Genomic DNA, 18234 nt, shown 5'->3' on the forward strand with positions numbered 1-18234 from the left:
CCTGTAGTCCCAGCTACTCGGGAGGCTGAGGCAGGAGAATGGCGTGAACCCAGGAGGCGGAGCTTGCAGTGAGCGGCGATCGCGCCACTGCACTCCAGCCTAGGTGACAGAGCAAGACTCCATCTCAAAAAATAAATAAATAAATAAAAATTAGCTGGCTGTGGTGGCAGGCACCTGCAATCTCACCTACATGGGAGGCTGAGGCAGGAGAATCGCTTGAACTCGGGAGGTGGAGGCTGCAGCGAGCCAAGATCATGCCACTGCACTCCAGCCTGGGCAACAGAGTAAAGCTGTGTCTCCAAAAAAGACAAAAACAGGCCAGGCACAGTGGCTCAAGCCTGTAACCCCTGCACTTTGGGAGGTCCGGGAGGGCGGATAACTTGAGGTCAGTTGTTCAAGACCAGCCTGGCCAACATGGTGACACCCCGTCTCTACTAAAAATACAAAAATTAGCTTGGTGTGGTGGTGTGCACCTGTAATTCCCGCTACTCAGGAGACAGGCAGGAGAATCGCTTGAATCCGGGAGGTGGAGTCTGCAGTGAGTTGAGAGTGTGACAGACTGAGACTCCATCTCAAAAACACAAACAAAAACAAAAACAAAGAAACCGACAAAATGTCCAGTTTTCGAATCATGAAAGTTTGAGAAAAATGAGAAGGTCGAGTTTTCCAGCAAAAGTTTATGAGTCATGCAAACAAAGAAGCATGGCCCCTTCAGAGGGCCCTCTCACACAAATGGAATCAGATGACCTGTGACCTTCTGTGTCTGGCTTCTTTCACTAAGCACAGCGTTTCCAAGGTTCACCCATATTGCAGCACATGTCACTCCTCCATTTTTTCCAGGGCTGAATAAGGTTCCCCTGTCTAAAGAGAGCACATTGTGTTTATCTGCTCTCCTGTTGATCAACATTTGGGTTGCTTCCATTTTTGGTCTATTGTGAAAAATTCTGCTCACACCTAGAAATGCTTCATGACTCACTGATAATAAATCTAGTGCATATTGGAATAACGGGAGTTTGGGACTAGATTTCTAGGCCACCAGTGTCGCTTTCTAATAACTTTTCATGTTGATATGTAATAGAACCACTGCACCTGCAATGTCTGTGTTGCATGTTATCTGTCTATCTGCGTGTCTGTGTGTATGCAGCCTATTGAGGCAGCAAAAATTTAAAGTCAGATACCGTAATCCCATATACAACTCTGAGACCCAACTGAATTTCAGAATTTGAGGGGGTTTTAGAAGTGTAAATCAATGCATACCCTGTATTTTAAGTAACCTCCAGTGGGGTTTGGGGCAGTACCTGGTAACCAAATGATTATTTCTGCATCATTACCTATGACCACTCAGCGTACGTGAAATAAAGGCTGTGAAAAGCAACATGTAAGGTCAGGTTTGGCCACCAGATGATATTTGAGATGCCACAGGATTCTCAGAGCTTTTTGGGTTTCCAGAAAATCAGGGAGAGGAGTGTGGCTCTGTAAGCCAAATTCACATTCCACCAATTCCACAGTTTCTGCTACAGTGCTGCTATAAACTGTTTTCACTACTCCATGATGGGAAAAAACCCATCTCCTCCTGCATCTCCCAGTAGTAAAAACAAGTGAATAAAAATCATATATATATATATTTTTGAGACAGAGTCTTGCTCTGTCCCCTAGGCTGGAGTACAGTGGCGCAATCTTGGCTCACTGTAACCTCTGCCTCCTGGGTTCAAGTAATTCTCCTGTCTCAGCCTCCGAGTAGCTGGGATTACAGGGACCCACCACCACGCCCGGCAAATTTTTGTACTTTTAGTAGAGATAGGGTTTCACCATTTTGGTCAGGCTGGTCTCAAACTCCTGACCTCAGGTGATCCACCGGCCTCGGCCTGCCAAAGTGCTGGGATTACAGGCCATGAACCACGGCGCCTGGCCTAAAAATCGTATTTATTAAGCACTTTCTCCACGTTGGGTATCATACCAAGTGCTTTATATGCATTAACTTACTTCTCACAAAAACCTAGGTTGTAGTATTACTTCCTTTTTACAAATAAGGAAAGAGAGATTAATTTGTCCAAAGTCAAAACCTAACAGCCAGATCTTAAATCCAGATATTTTGACATTAGCACTAATGGTCTTGCCTGTTACACAGTACTGATTCCCTATAAACTAAACTGTATACTGCACTGCTCCTATTAAACTACAAAACACATAAGGTGCTGGGTCAGGGGAAGAATGTCTCTGGACTCCCCAAGGCCATATCACCTGCTTTCCAATATACTCCCATAGTCCATAGAACAAATTGGTCGGGTTACTACCTCAGACAGGCAAGCCAAAAATCCAAAAGCCATGCTTTGATATTTATATCCTTCTCCAGACAGTATAAAGCAAAACCCCCTCTGCCGATACTGAGCTTCCTTTTACTCTGTCAACAAATCAATTCAACAAGAGTTTTAGCACCTTCTAGGTACAAAACTCCCTGCTAGTCCTTGCGAAGCAGAGTTTACGGTCTCCTGCAACGCGGCAGACATTCCCAAGGACCCAAATACTCTTTCCAAGAATTTTATCGGGCCGGGCGCGGTGGCTCAAGCCTGTAATCCCAGCACTTTGGGAGGCCGAGGCGGGTGGATCACGAGGTCAGGAGATCGAGACCATCCTGGCTAACATGGTGAAACCCCGTCTCTACTAAAAATACAAAAAACTAGCCGGGCGTGGTGGCGGGCGCCTGTAGTCCCAGGTACTCGGAGGCTGAGGCAGGAGAATGGCGTGAACCTGGGAGGCGGAGCTTGCAGTGAGCCGAGATCGCACCACTGCACTCCAGCCTGGGTGACACAGCGCGAGACTCCGTCTCAAAAAAAAAAAAAAAAGAATTTTATCATTTTGTGTTTTCATTTAAATGCTCAACATCTGTAACGATCAGGGAAATGCAAATCAAAACCACAGTGGTTATGATACCACCTTACTCCTGCAAGAACGGCCATAATCAAAAAATCAAAAAATAACAGATGTTGGCACGGATGTGGTGAACAGGAAACCTTTCTACACTGCTGGTGGGAATGTAAACTAGTACAGCCACTATGGAAAACAGTGTGGAGACGCCTTTAAGAACTAACAGTGGAACTACCATTTGATCTAGCAATCCCACTCCTGAGTATCTACTCAGAGAAAAAGAAGTCATTATACGAAAAAGATACTTGCACACACGTTTAGAGCAGCACGATTTGCAATTGCAAAAATATGGAACCAGCCCAAATGCCCACCATCAATCAAGGAGTGGATAAAGAAATATATATATATATATATGACGGAATACTACTCAGCCATAAAAAGGAACGAAATAATGGCATTCGCAGCAACCTGGATTGAACTGGAGACTATTCTTCTTCTAAGTGAAGGAACTCAGGAATGGGAAATCAAACATCGTATGTTCTCACTTTATAAATGAGAGCTAAGCTGTGAGGATTAACGGTATAAAAATGATACAATGGACTTTAGGGACTCAGGGGGGAAAGGGTGGGAGGGGGTGAGGGATAAAAGACTACAAATTGGGTTAAGTGTATACTGCTTGGGTGATGGGTGCACCAAAATCTTACAAATCATGACTAAAGAACTCACTCATATAACTGAATACCACCTATTCTCCCAAAATCTATGGAAATAAAAAATTAAAAAAAGAAAAACCCAGTACATCTGGATCATTAGAGGACTCCCTTGTAACTGAGTACTACCATGTGGTTTCAATGCCTGGGTGTGTTTATGATCGCACTCATGCCAAAAAGGACTACTTTAATTGCTTCAGGCTAACAAGAAGAGGATGGAGGGGGATTTAGCTCATAATAAGGCCTTTGGGCTCTACTAGAGGCCAGCTGGCATGACAGTACAAACGGAGGTTTTGCTGCAGTTCAAATTGAGACAAGGGATGGGAGAATTGAGACCTCACAGGGCCTGCTAAACCCAAACAGGCCCAGGGTGGCAGTCAGCAAAGTAATTGTTTCAAGGGGCAGTTAAGTTTCAGGAAATGGTATCCCTCTCATTAAATTAATGTTTGTAATTCAAATTACATCGGTTTGGTAGATTTGTTTGTATTTAATTTGCAAATTGATTTTGGCTTTATAGCTGCACAGGAAATGTACGCTTTAGGAACTTATGCCTTGTTCTATCATCATTGATGCTTTAATAGTTTTAAAACAATTTAAGTCAACATTGGGGATCCGAAGCAATTTTTAATTTTTTTTCTTTTAAAGAAATGCTCTCAGCCCGGTGCAGTGGCTCACGTCTGTGATCCCAGCACTTTGGGAAGCTGAAGTGGGCGGATCACTTGAGGTCAGGAGTTCGAGACCAGACTGGCCAACATGGTGAAACCCCGTCTCTACTAAAAATAACAAAAATTAGCCGGGCATGGTGGCGGGTGTCTGTAACCCCAGCTACTCAGGAGGCTGAGGCCTAAGAATCTCTTGGACCTGCGAGCCAAGATTGTGCCACTGCACTCCAGCCTGGGTGACAGAGTGAGACTTCATCTCTCAAAAAAAAAAAAAAAAAAAAAAAAAAAAGGGCCATCATTCCATGACTGGTGGGGGTGGGGGGAATCAAAGGATTCTCCTATCAAATGCTACGACCCTTTGGGAAAGTAACCTATCATAAGATTCTAGACGGTAGAAGTAAATCCACAATACATAAATAATATTTACTGTGGTGTTGTTTGGAGGGGAGGGATCAATCTGAATGCCCATCTGATTTACAAATATATTTCATTTAGTCTGCAATATATTTAAATATGTTTCAATTAGTTATTCAGTTAAAAAATAGATGGGGCGGCCGGGCGTGGTGGCTCAAGCCTGTAATCCCAGCACTTTGGGAGGCCGAGACGGGCGGATCACGAGGTCAGGAAATCGAGACCATCCTGGCTAACAGGGTGAAACCCCGTCTCTATTAAGAAATACAAAAAACTAGCCGGGCGATGTGGCGGGCGCCTGTAGTCCCAGCTACTCGGGAGCCTGAGGCCGGAGAATGGCGTGAACCCGGGAGGCGGAGCTTGCAGTGAGCTGAGATCCGGCCACTGCACTCCAGCCTGGGCGACAGAGCGAGACTCCGTCTCAAAAAAAAAAAAAAAATAGATGGGGCCAGGTACGGTGGCTCACGCCTGTAATCCCACCAGTTTGGGAGGCCAAGGCAGGCAGATTACCTGAGGTCAGGAGTTCAAGACCAGCCTGACCAATATAATGAAACCCCGTCTCTATCAAAACTACAAAAATTAGCTGGGCGTGGTGGCACTTGCCTGTAGTCCCAGCTACTCAGGAGGCTGAGGCAGGAGAATTGCTTGAACCCGGGAGGCGGAGGTTGCAGTGAGTCGAGATCCCGCCACTGCACTCCAGCCTGGTGACAAAGCCAGACTCCATCTCAAAAATAAATAAGTAAATAAAATAAAACAAAAAACAGAAAAATAGATGGAGAGAGCACTAGAGCATCACTATCCAAAAGTACTTCCTGTGTTACTCAGCCTGTACTGCCCAATACTGCAGTCTCTAGCCACGTGCAGCAAGTGAGCACAGAAATGCAGTGTTACTCAGCCTGCACTGCCCAGTACTGCAGTCTCTAGCCACGTGCAGCAGGTGAGCACAGAAATGCAGCTAACACCCCGAGGAACTAAACTCTTTATTTTATTTTAGTTAAATTTATTTATTTATTTAGAGATGAAGTCTCACTCTGTCACCCAGGCTGGAGTGTAGTGGTGCAATCTCAGCTCACTGCAAACTCCACCTCCCGGGCTCAAGTGATTTTCCTGCCTCAGCCCCCCAAGTAGCTGGGGATTACAGGTGCCCGCCACCATGCCCACCTATCTTTTGTATTTTCAGTAGAGATGGGGTTTCACCATGTTGGCCAAGCTGGTCTCGAACTCCTTACCTCAAATGATCAGCCCTCCTCAGCTTCCCAAAGTGCTGGGATTACAGGCGTGAGCCACCGCGCCCGGCCAGTTAAACTTAAACAGGTACAAGCGGCTAATGGCTACCACATCACACGCTGCAAATCTAGAGATTTCTCATTCAACTTAGGCTTTCTAACTTCTATTTAAAAATCTGAAACAAAAAATCAGAAGATCTGTCAATGCTGAGTCCACATTCCTGCAAGGCAACAATTGGTTGAGCTGAGAAGCTGCAGCCACCTTTAGACAGGGCATGCAACGCTCCACTTTGCCACAGCCCCCACCACTCCCTGTTCTCCCACAGTCTCTCAGCTCACTGATTTCTGTGCCCTGCCAGGCCTCTGGAGGCATCTGAGTTTATGACCCTCCAAATGAAACCCTCCAAACTCAGGCTTACATGTCACCTCCACTATAGAGAACACTCCCAACATAACAAAGTCTGAGATTAATTTCTCCCTCCTCTAAACCCTGACAAGCACCTGTGTAACAATCCACTTAACATTTATTCTAAATTATTTAAGAAGTTAATCATCTTTAAGGTTCTATGTTTCCGGGCTGGGCGCGGTGGCTCAAGCCTGTAATCCCAGCACTTTGGGAGGCCGAGATGGGTGGATCACGAGGTCAGGAGATCGAGACCATGCTGGCTAACACGGTGAAACCCCGTCTCTACTAAAAAATACAAAAAATTAGCTGGGCGAAGTGGCGGGCGCCTGTGGTCCCAGCTACTCAGGAGGCTGAGGCGGGAGAATGGCGTGAACCCGGGAGGCGGAGCTTGCAGTGAGCTGAGATCCAGCCACTGCACTCCAGCCTGGGCGACAGAGCGAGACTCCGTCTCAAAAAAAAAAAAAAAAAAAAAAAATTCTATTTTTCCCAGACTCTGAGCTCTAGGATGGCTGGGACTCGGCGTTAGGTGTCTAAACTTCTCACAGTATCTTGCCTAGCACAGAACTTTGATCACAGAAGGCTCTCAGCATCCTTTTCATTCATGAGTGACAGAATTCCATTGTGCCACCTCTTTTCCTCTTTGAAAAGCTCCAACCACTGTTCTGCCACCATTTCCCCCACCTCCGAAGCACCACCTTCTACCATCTTTCTCTGCATCCATGTTACCAAGGAGAGGGTCATCAAGTCTGAGTAACAGCAGGTGCTTGGGAGTTGAGAAGAGTGACTTGCAGCTTTCACCCTAGCTATGCAATTTCCTTTATTTTATTTTATTTTATCTTATGTTATCTTATCTTATTTTATTTTATTTTTTGAGACAGGGTCTCATTCTTTCATCCAGGCTGGAGTGCAGTGGCGTGATCTTGGCTCATGGAACCTCCACCTCCCAGATTCAAGCGATTCTCCCATCTCAGCCACCTGAGTAGCTGGGCTTGCAGGCATGCACCACCACACCTGGCTAATTTTTGTATTTTTATTTTTATTTTTTTTATTTTTATTTTTATTTTTTTTATTTTTATTTTTTTAAGACAGAGTCTCGCTCTGCCGCCCAGGCTGGAGTGCAGTGGCGTGATCTTGGCTCACTGCAAGCTCCGCCTCCCGGGTTCATGCCATTCTCCTGCCTCAGCCTCCCGAGTAGCTGGGACTACAGGAGCCCGCCACCTCGCCCGGCTAGTTTTTTTGTATTTTTTAGTAGAGACGGGGTTTCACCGTGTCAGCCAGGATGGTCTTGATCTCCTGACCTCGTGATCCGCCCGTCTCGGCCTCCCAAAGTGCTGGGATTACAGGCTTGAGCCACCGCGCCCGGCCAATTTTTGTATTTTTAATAGAGACAAGGTCTTGCCATGTTGGCCAGGCTGGCCTCGAACTCCTGCCTTCAAGCAATCCACCCTCCTCGGCCTCCCAAAGTGCTGGCATTACAGGCTCGAGCCACTGCACCCAGCCTGCAATTTCCTTCCTTATTTTCCCACTCCAATTTTTTTTTTTTTTTTCCCTGAGTCGGAGTCTGTTTCTGTCACTCAGGCTGGAGCGCAATGGCATGGCCTTGACTCACTGCAACCTCCGCCTCCCGGGTTAACGTGATTCTCCTGCCTCAGCCTTCCGAGTAGCTGAGACTACAGGCGCACACCACCACACTCAGATAATTTTTGTAGTTTTAGTAGAGACAGGGTTGCACTATGTTGGCCAGGCTGCTCTCAAATTCCTGACCTCATGATCCACCCACCTCAGCCTCCCAAAGTGCTGGTATTACAGGCGTGAGCCACTGCACCCAGCCTCCACTCCAAATATTATTGTAAACTATAGACCCTTTGGCCTACACAGTGTTTCCACAAATTGGATTAGTCACCATTTTTTTTCAAATGGGGAGATTTCACCTTCCTATATGGATTTCTGGTTTCTCTTGAAAATGATTAGATTTGACATTCCTTCACAGTTAACAACAAAGTAGACTTGAGGGACAAATGGCATTTCTAGAAAGGGCTTACGGTCTCCAGTTTTCCCAGCCCTCACTTATCTTCCTAACTGGCCCTTATAATATTCATCATTGAATAATAACAGTGAACATTTATTGAGGCTTTATGACATGCCAGGTATTTATGTAATCACTTATATATCATCATATTTAATTCCCACAATACTTCTTTGAGGCATGTACTGTATTATTAACCCTATTTCACCAATGAGGTAAATAGTCCAGAGAAGTTGAGTAACTTGCCCAAAACCAGAGTTAGGATTCAACCCTGGGTAGTCTAATTTTGAAAGCCTTACCCTTGGCTACTCCACTATGCTATTATTACACACTTGAGACTGGGACTCTTGCTTCACACTCCGTGCCTACATTCTTAAGTAGAACAATCAATAAAGACTTCCAGCTGGACAAGACGGTTCTCACCTGTAATCCCAGCACTTTCTGAGGCCTAGGTAGGAGGACTGCTTGAGTCCAAGAGTTCAAGACCAGCCCAGGCAACAAAGTGAGACCCTCCCCCTCCCATCACTACAAAAAAATTAAAAACTAGCCAGGTGTGGTGGTGCACACCTGTGGTCCCAGCTACTCGGGAGGTTGAAGCAGAAGGATTGCTTGATGTTGGGAGGTCGAGGCTCCAGTGAGCCATGATCATATCACAGCACTCCAGCCTGGGCAAAGAGCAAAACCCTGTCTCAAGAAAAGAAAGGAGAAAAGAAAAGAGCAAAGCAAAGCAAAGCACAAAGACTCCCTCCTACAGTCATGTAACCAATATCTAATCTTAACCAGAAGGTAAAGTTGTTTTCTCTGGCCGGGCACGGTGGCTCATGCCTCTAATCCCAGCACTTTGGGAGGCCAAGGCGGGCAATTCAGTTCAAGACTAGCCTGGCCAACATGGTGAAACCCCGTCTCTATTAAAAATACAAAAAATTAGCTGGGCGTGGTGGTGCGCCTGTAACCCCAGTTACTTGGGAGGCTGAGGCAGGAGAATCCCTTAAATCCAGGAGGAGGAGGTTGCAGTGAGCTGAGATCGTGCCACTGCACTCCAGTCTGGGTGACATAGTGAGACTCCATCTCAAAAAAAAAAAAAGAAAAAGAAAAAGAAAAATCAGAAGGATACTCTCAAAGGAAAATCCATACACAGAGTTAACTGAAGTAGGAAAACACTCATCAAAGTTTCTCCCCAAAAGCTGATCCTAGCAGAATATGCAAACAAACCCTAAAACCTAGAAGAGCAATTTTCTTTTTTTTTGAGACTGAGTCTGGCTCTGTCGCCCAGGCTGGAGTGCAGTGGCCGGATCTCAGCTCACTGCAAGCTCCGCCTCCCGGGTTTACGCCATTCTCCTGCCTCAGCCTCCGGAGTAGCTGGGACCACAGGCGCCCGCCACCTCGCCCGGCTAGTTTTTTGTATTTTTTAGTAGAGACGGGGTTTCACCGTGTTAGCCAGGATGGTCTCGATCTCCTGACCTTGTGATCCGCCCGTCTCAGCCTCCCAAAGTGCTGGGATTACAGGCTTGAGCCACCGCGCCGGGCAGAAGAGCAATTTTCATGGTTAGGTGAATGGGGGGACCCTTTGGGGTCCTCAAGAATCTTTTGGGGAGTCTGCCATATCAAAACTATTTTCATAATTACATTCAGACATTATCTGCCTTTTTCACTCTCAGTGAAGCTTTCCAGAAGCTACAAGACATGTGGTATCTCAAGAGACTGAATGAAGAGGTAGGGAGGAGAATTCAGATGACTGTGAAAATATAAATCAATGCCACTCGTCTAAATTTTTCTGAAACAGTTTTTTAATTTAAAAAGTCTTGCCGGGTGTGGTGGCTCAAGCCTGTAATCCCAGCACCTTGGGAGGCCGAGACAGGTGGATCACGAGGTCAGGAGATCAAGACCATCCTGGCTAACACGGTGAAACCCCGTCTCTACTAAAAAATACAAAAAACTAGCCAGGCGAGGTGGCGGGCGCCTGTAGTCCCAGCTACTCGGGAGGCTGAGGCAAGAGAATGGCGTAAACCCGGGAGGCGGAGCTTGCAGTGAGCTGAGATCCGGCCACTGCACTCCAGTCTGGGCAACAGAGCGAGACTCCGTCTCAAAAAAGTCTTTTGGGCGAGGCGCAGTGGCTCACACCTGTAATCCCAGCACTTTGGGAGGCCAAGGCAGGTGGATCATGAGGTCAGGAGATTGAGACCATCCTGGCTAACAATGTGAAATCCTGCCTCTACTAAAGATACAAAAAATTAGCCAGGCATGGAGGCAGGCGCCTGTAGTCCCAGCTACTTGGGAGGCTGAGGCAGGAGAATGGCGTGAACCTGGGAGGCGGAGCTTGCAGTGAGCCGAGATCGCGCCACTGCACTCCAGCCTGGGTGATGGAAGTCCATTTTGGCTGGGGGTGGTGGTTCATGCCTGTAATCCCAGCACTTTGGGAGGCCAAGGCAGGCAGATCACTGGAGGCCAGGAGTTTGAGACCAGTCTTGCCAACATGGTGAAACCCCAACTCTACTAAAAATACAAAAATTAGCCGGGCATGGTGGTGGGCACCTGTAATCCCAGGTACTCAGGAGGCTGAGGCATGAGAATCACTTGAACCTGGGAGGTAGAGTTTGCAGTGAGCTGAGATAATGCCACTTCACTCCAGCGTGGGCGATAGAGCAAGACTGAGTCTTTAAAAAAAAAAAGCTCATTTTGTTATTTTGTTTATATATAATGGGTTTATTATTGCCTTTCTAAAATCAATTAAATATTTTGAAAGTTTATTAGTTTAAACTTCTAACACAGCAAATGCAAGTAGATAAAGTTTACATAAACAAAAATTCTCTACAGCCTTCAATAATTTTTAAGTGCAAAGGGGTCTTAAGAGCAAAAGTTTTAAATTAGCCAGGCGTGGTAGCACGCATCTGTAGTCCCAGCTACTTGGGGGGCTAAGACAGGAGAACTGCTTGAACCCGAAAGGCAGAGGTTGTGGTGAGCCGAGATTGCACCACTGCACTCCAGCCTGGGCGACAGAGCGAGACTCCATCTCAAAAAAAAAGCAAATGTTTCAGAACTGCTGTTCCAATAAGAAAAAGTCCTGCATGTACACATATGCCCAAGCAGACGTGCATCTAACAGAAAGTAACCCGAAACTGAAAATTCCAAAGTGGTGGCTGGCAGGCATATAAGTTCCCTATGCTGCCTTTTTTTTTTTTTTTTGAGATGGAGTCTCACTCTGTCACCCAGGTTGGAGTGCAGTGGCACGATCTCCACTCGTTGCAAGCTCTGCCTCCCAGGTTCAAGCAATTCTCATGCTTCAGCCTTCCCAGTAGCTGGGACTACAGGCACCTGCCACCACACCCAACTACTATTTTGTATTTTTAGTAGAGACAGGGTTTAACCATGTTGGCCAGGGCTGGTTTCAAACTCCTGACCTCAGGTGATCTGCCCGCCTCCGCCTCCCAAAGTGCTGGGATTATAGGCATGAGCCACTGTGCCCGGCCTACACTGTCTTAATTCTTTTTTTTTTTTTTTTTTTTTTTTTTTTGAGACGGAGTCTCGCTCTGCCGCCCAGGCTGGAGTGCAGTGGCCGGATCTCTGCTCACTGCAAGCTCCGCCTCCCGGGTTCACGCCATTCTCCTGCCTCAGCCTTCCGAGTAGCTGGGACTACAGGCGCCCGCCACCGGGCTACCGGCTAGTTTGTATTTTTAGAGACGGGAGCCATCAGCTGCTAGCCAGGGATGGTCTCGCATCTCCTGACCTCGATCTCGGGCCTGGCCTCGCCTCCCAAAGTGCTGGGATTACAGGCTTGAGCCAGTCATACCGCTGTCTTAATTCTTAAATTACCAAATGTGTTACTAGCATTTAAAAATCAGAAGGTTTCAGGAGGGCGCGGTGGCTCATGCCTGTAATCCCAGCACTTTGGGAGGCCGAGGTGGGTGGATCACAAGGTCAGGAGTTCAAGACCAGCCTGGCCAACATAGTGAAACCCTGTCTCTACTAAAAATATAAAAAAAAATAGCTGGGCCTGGTGGCAGGTGCCTGTAATCCCAGCTACTAGGGAGGCTGAGGCAGAGAATTGCTTGAACCCAGGAGGTGGAGGTTGCAGTGAGCTGAGATCAACCACTGCAATCCAGCCTGGGCGACAGAGCAAGACTCCGTCTCAAAAAAAACAAAACAAACAAACAAAAATCAGAATAAACCAAAAACTAAGGATAGTTTTCTGGCCTTTTCTCAAAGAAATCAAAAGTTCTGGCAACACTGGCCTGGCATTTCCACTGACTGGCATCACTTGGATGGGACATACAATCTTTGGTTCACCACAATCCTTACTTCTTCCGTTTACCTGTGCCTTACCTGTAAGTATCGGAGTTGCTACCCTGAGCTAAGGAAGGAAAAACGTTTTTTGCAATAAATGTCAATTAAGAAACACACATCAATCTGTCTGCACTCCTCCTAACTGGTCAACATGCACAATAAACAGCCCTTTTCCCTATTTGACTTCTCCAAAGCAGTAACTTCTATGATCTCACCATTAGTACGGACTTTGGGATTGCTTAGAAACCCTCTTGAAAAAGAAAGACATCTATCCAACAAAGCAGATGTGCAAAGGAAGGAAACTCACCAGAAGAGCAAGTAAGTGAATCTCCAGGGAACAGGAGGACCCCCGTTTAGGCCCCACAGGGAGGGGGTTCAGGTGACAAGCAGACCATTGGGTATGTCCTCCTGGAACGCTGAGTGGTAAATGCAGGACACTCTCAATTTCTTTTGCCCTGAAAGCAGGTGGTGGGAAGGAAGAAGCAGTCAGGACTTGGGTCGCAAAGAAACAAGAACACAGATGTGAAATTGGAGAAGAGTAACAACTTTTGGAAGAAGGCAGAAAGCAGTATCAACAGGGGAGATGTGAGTGGGGAGGAAAGGTTTTTTTGATAAGAGGAAATAATTGTTCCTTCTTTCCTTATTTCTCCCCCCTGGGAAGAGACCTAGAGAATTTTACTGGGAGAAGCTTAATTAGGGCAGAACTGGTGATAAAAGAAGGCTATTTGCTGGACAGTTGGGGGTAGGGGAGGAGGACTGAAAATATAAACATTAGACGAGAGAGAAACTGGAAGGAATGAGTTGGTTTGTTCTAAGTGAAAAGATATTCCAAAAAGGGGCACTCTAGGTGTGAAGAAAAAAAATTTGCTGGAAAGTGATCCTGAATGGATGGAAAAAAAAAAAAAAAAAAACTGGATTAATTTATTTTCTTTTTTTGGCGCTAAAGGAAGTTTCTTAAAGGAGGGGGAGGGGCACGTCAAGAAAGGGAGGAGAGATTTGGAGTTTTGCTGGCAGATCCTAAAACGGGACAAATCTGGGTGCCCCAAAGTGGGACTATGGAGGAGGAAGGGGGGTTTTGAGCAGAAGGGGCCTGGAAGGGGCCAGCGAATGCAAGGCCGAGATGCAGAAGGTGCGGAGGTCGGGTAGGGCCCGCGGCGCGAGCTGGGGGGCTGCGAGGGGGCAGTTGAGGCCCGGGGGAAGGAGTGGGAAAGAAAAGGGGGTGCAGCGGGCCAGGGGCTCCTGAGGAGGGTCTTCTCCAAGGGGGAAGGGCCTGTGGGGTGCAGCGGGGCCCGGAGCTGTTGGGATGCAGAAGGTGCGTGCGTGACGCGGGGTGAGGGGCGCCCGCCGCTCCTGCTGCGCCCCTCGAAAGGCAGACGGGGCCCCCTAAAAAAAGAAATAAAGAAACGAATGAGATTGTAAAAAGGGGGAGGGACTGAAAAAGGAGGAAAGAATAAGAATGGGGGATAGGGAGGAAAGGGAGGGGCAGGGGCAGCAGCAACCGGGTTTTACCCGCCCCCGGGGGCTCGCGCGCCGGGCCTCGCGCCTGGCGCCTCGCGGGGCTCCCAGCGGCCTCCCGCCTTCCCCGCGCCGCCCGGAGCGCACGCGCAGGCCGGCCCACCCCCGGATCTCCTCGCTCACACGCGGCGCGGGCGCGCGTACGTGACCGCGGGCCACCTCACGCCTCCCAGAGCTGCCTCGCGCCCGCCGCGCACCGCCCGGGCTCCCGGCGCGTGCCTCCTGGCCGCGCGCTCTCGGCTGCTCCTCCGAGGGGCGGGGCTTGCCGCGGGCGGGAAAGGAGGCGGTTGGTCGCCATTTTGGGAGGAGGGCGGTTGAGGGCGGAGAGTGAGAAGAGGGAACCGGGGAGCGGCGGCGGGGGGAGGGGCCAGTCCCCCAGGATCCGCACCCGGAGGCCGAGAGTCCCGGGAGCTTCTGGTCCAGCCATTGTTCCTGGTGGGCGGTGTTAGAACGCGGTGGCGGCCGCTGGGTGGCTGCCCCCAGTCCGGAGGGGCCTCTCTGAGCAGCGTCCTGGTGCTGGGGAGGACATATAGTCTGTTTCCCGGGACCCTGTCGCGAGCGCGGGAGTCTCTGGGTGTCTCTTCTGCCTGGCGGGTGGGGGAGATGTGGGGCGAGCTGCTCCTCCCTTTTTTTTTTTAATTAATTTTTTTCAGAGACAGGGTCTCTCCCAGTCCCCCAAGCTGCGATCACGGCTTCCGCACCCTCACCTCCCTGGGCTCACGAGATCCTCCTGCCTCAGTCTCTTGAGTAGCAGGAACCACAGGCGGGCGCGGCCACACCCTGCCAATTTTTACGTTTTTTAGAGATAGGTCTCGCCATGTTGCCCAGGCTGGTCTGGTTCCCTTGGGCTCAAGCGATCCTCCCGCCTCAGTCTCCCAAAGCATTGGGATTATAGGTGAGAGCCCCTGCGCCCGGCCTGTTCCTCCCTTCTTTGGGGAAAGGCTGAACCATCTGGGGCGCCTGCTCTGGGCTGAGCTGTGTTGGGAAGGGCGGTGGGCCCTGGTGCCGACTGGCCAAGGAGCATCTTTTTTTTTTTTTTTTTGAGAGAGGGTCTTATTCTGTCGCCCAGGCTGAAGTTCAGTGGTGCGATCTCGGCTCACTGCAATCTCCGCCTCCCAGGTTAAAGCGATTCTCATGCCTCAGCCTCCCGAGGAGCTGGGATTACAGGCACGCGCCCCCACGCCCGGCTAATTTTTTTTTGTATTTTTAGTAGACACAGGGTTTCACCATGTTGGCCAGGCTGGTCTTGAATTCTTGACCTCAGGTGTTCAGGTGATCCGCCTGCTTCTGCCTCCCAAAGTGGTGGGATTACAGGCGTGAGCCGCCGTGCCCGGCCTGACCGAGTAGCTTGAACTGCCCTACAACTAAGGCAGATAATTCATTCCTTAGAAACGGAATGCTGAAGATCTGTGGAGAATGAGAGCAGATTGGTGGTTACCTGGGGTGGAAAGGGGCATGGCGGATCTTATCTGGGTGATGGAAATATTCTAAAACTGGCCTATGGGCTAGGTATGGTGGCTCACGCCTGTAATCCCAGCTCTTTGGGAGGCCAAGGTAGGAGGATCCCTTGAGCCTAGGAGTTTGAGACCAACCTGGACAACCTAGTGAAACCCCGTCTCTTAAAAAAAAAAAAAAATTAACTGGAGATGGTGGCCTGCGTCTGTAGTGCCAGCTACTTGAGGGGGCTGAGGCAGGAGGATCACTTGAGCCTGGGAGTCCAAGGCTGCAGTGAGCTGTATGATCGGGCCATTGCACCCCAGCCTGGGGGACAGAGTGAGACTCTGGTGGGGAAAAAAGAAAGGGTTATGGTGATGGTTGCACAACTCAGTAAATTTCTAAAAATCGTTGAGTATACACTTAAGTGAGTGACTTTTATGTAAATTATACCTCAAAGTTTTTTTTTTTTTTTTTTTTAATTGACTATTGGGGGAGGAAACAGGAAAGAAGAGGGCCTGGCATCTTGCTTTAGGATCCCTTCATTTAGCAAGTTTTTATTGGGTCTCTGTTCTAGGTGCTCAGAGATACAGTGTTTGGGTCAAACAGATATCCCTCTCCTCCTGGAGCTTATGTTTTAGATCAGTGCTGTTCAGTAGTAATAAAATGCAAACTTCAAGCACCAGCCACACATGTAATTTTACATTTTCTAGTAGCCATGTTTAAAAAAAGGAACAAAATGTAAAGAACGCAGGTGTGGCGGCTGGCACTTGTAGCCCAGCTACTTGTGAGGCTAAGCCAGGAGGATCACTTGAACCCAGGACTTGGACACTGCCGTGAGCTATGGCCTTGCCTGTGCAGACCCACTGCACCAGCCTGGGCAACACAGTGGGACCCACTCTCTTTAAAAAAAAAAAAAAGGCTGGGCGCGGTGGCTCAAGCCTGTAATCCCAGCACTTTGGGAGGCCGAGACGGGCGGATCACGAGGTCAGGAGATCGAGACCATCCTGGCTAACACAGTGAAACCCCGTCTCTACTAAAAAAATACAAAAAACTAGCCGGGCGAGGTGGTGGGCGCCTGTAGTCCCAGCTACTCGGGAGGCTGAGGCAGGAGAATGGCGTGAACCCGGGAGGCGGAGCTTGCAGTGAGCTGAGATCCGGCCACTGCACTCCAGCCTGGGCGACAGAGCGAGACTCCGTCTCAAAAAAAAAAATTGGGTCGGGATGGGCATGGTGGTTCACACCTGTAATCTCAACACTTTGAGAGGCTGAGGCAGGAGGATTGCTTGAGTTCAGGAGGTCAAGACCAGCCTGGGCAACACACCCAAACCTAAAAATCAAATAATAATATCAAATAAATAAAATTACATAATAAAATCAAAAAAAGAGAAGCAGGTGAAATTAATTTGGTAATATTTAATCCCAAATATTTCAACATGTTATCAGTATAAAAACTATTTAAGAGATAATTTACACTTTTGGAGCTGTCTTTAAAACCCCACATATACAGCATTTTACATTCACGGGACATCTCAATTCAGACCAGCCACATTTCCAAGGCCCCATGGTCACTTGTAGCTAGTGGCTCTGGTACTGGACAGCATACCTCTGCAGGGAGACAAGCAAATGCATTTACCTTTTTTGTTGTATTTTTTTGATATACGATCTCGCTGTGTCGCCTAGGCTGAAGAGCATTGTTGTAATCATGGCTCACTGCATTCTCGACTTCCTGGGCCCAAGCTATTATCCCACCTCAGCCTCCTGAGTAGCTGGTACTACAGGCACACATAACCACACCCAGCTAAATTTTTGTACTTTTAGTAGAGACAGGGTTTTGCCATGTTGGCCAGGCTGGTTTTAAACTCTTGGGCTCAAGCAATCTTCCTGCCTTGGCCTTCCAACAGGGATTACAGGAGTGAGCCACCGTGCCTGGCTGCAAATACATTTATAATGCAGTATGTTATACCTTGAAGAAAAACAAAGGAAAGAGGATGGAGTCAGAGGGTATTGTTTTATACAGGTCGGTAAAGGCTTCTCTTGTGAGATTGCTTTGAGCAGAGATCTGAAGGAAGTAAGGAAGGGGCCTATGAAAATATCTGGGGGAAGAAGAGCGGGAATAGCAAGTGCAAAGGCACTGAGGCAGGAAGATGTGGAACCCTTTTGAAAGACAGCAGAGAGGACAGGCATGGTGGCTTATGCTTGTAATCCCAGCACTTTGGGGGACCCAGGTGGGCGGACCACTTGAGCCCAGGAGTTCGAGACCAGCCTGGTCAACATGGTGAAACCCCATCTCTACTAAAAATACAAAAAATTATCTGGGCGTGGTGGTGCACAGCTACTCGGGAGGCTGAGGCACGAGAATCTCTTGAACCAGGGAGGAAGAGGTTGCAGTAAGCTGAGATCACACCACTGCACTCCATCCTTGGTAACAGAGCGGACTGTCTCAAAACAAACAAACAAACAAACAAACAAAACAAAGAAGAGAGACCAGTGTGGCTAGAACCACGTGACACATGAGTGAAGAAAATAGGGGCAGATGGTATAGGGTCTTACAGGTCATGCTAAGGCAGAAATTAAACACCTAAAAACAATTTCAGAGAGATTCTTCCTTTATTTAGCACACTTTTTTGTTGTTTTGTGGGGTTTTTTTGTTTGTTTCTTTCTTTTATTTTCTTTCTTTTTTTCTTTTTCTTTTTTT

The 18234-nt window shown here is 48.1% G+C and overlaps 1 protein-coding gene across 9 annotated transcripts in view; it reads right to left on the reverse strand.

Annotated features, from left to right (window-relative positions):
- Positions 1 to 14536, reverse strand: part of ZNF541 (zinc finger protein 541) — a 55237-nt gene extending 40701 nt beyond the window's left edge. For 2 of the 9 annotated variants that reach the window (XM_009194843.4, XM_009194841.4), the window contains exon 1: positions 12895 to 13991. The gene's annotated coding sequence lies outside the window, so the exon portion shown is untranslated. Of the gene's footprint in view, positions 1 to 12894; positions 13999 to 14096; positions 14154 to 14225; positions 14305 to 14490 lie in introns of those variants that run through there. The other 7 variants (XM_017952565.3, XM_031659110.1, XM_017952564.3 and 4 more) reach the window with 7 other exon arrangements.
- Positions 14537 to 18234: the final 3698 nt, after the last annotated feature.

This window comes from Papio anubis, chromosome 20 (assembly GCF_008728515.1).
Source record: "Papio anubis isolate 15944 chromosome 20, Panubis1.0, whole genome shotgun sequence".
NCBI lineage: Eukaryota > Metazoa > Chordata > Mammalia > Primates > Cercopithecidae > Papio > Papio anubis.